Genomic DNA, 442 nt, shown 5'->3' on the forward strand with positions numbered 1-442 from the left:
CCAAAAGATTTATAACTAAAAGGTAATCAACTTTAGCCCCATCCCACAAGAAATACAGTAGCCAATTTAGCCCTCTATAAGGTGACAATATAGTGATGTCATTGTAACGTCACAGAATGTTGCCATGACAACATATTAACTCGTGATAAATAAATTTTCGTCTGTAGTTTCCTAACGTGTCATGATAGTTAAAGTTCAAGTATTATGCAGAAAAAAACACTTATGTAATTACAAATGGTATTTTCGAAAGGAAAATTTTTTCTTAGGTATAAAGGAAAGAAATGTTCAATTTCAGATTTATGAAAGATAAAGGATAATTTGAAAAAAATATCAACAAAAATACAAGTTTCTTATATTTCCTGTCCTAGTCATTCGCTTCTTTATTGTGTTACATAATCTCAATCACTGTGTTCAATACTTCTGTAAATTCAAATTAGGGATT

Source organism: Penaeus monodon, chromosome 28 (genome assembly GCF_015228065.2).
Source record: "Penaeus monodon isolate SGIC_2016 chromosome 28, NSTDA_Pmon_1, whole genome shotgun sequence".
NCBI classification, from domain to species: domain Eukaryota; kingdom Metazoa; phylum Arthropoda; class Malacostraca; order Decapoda; family Penaeidae; genus Penaeus; species Penaeus monodon.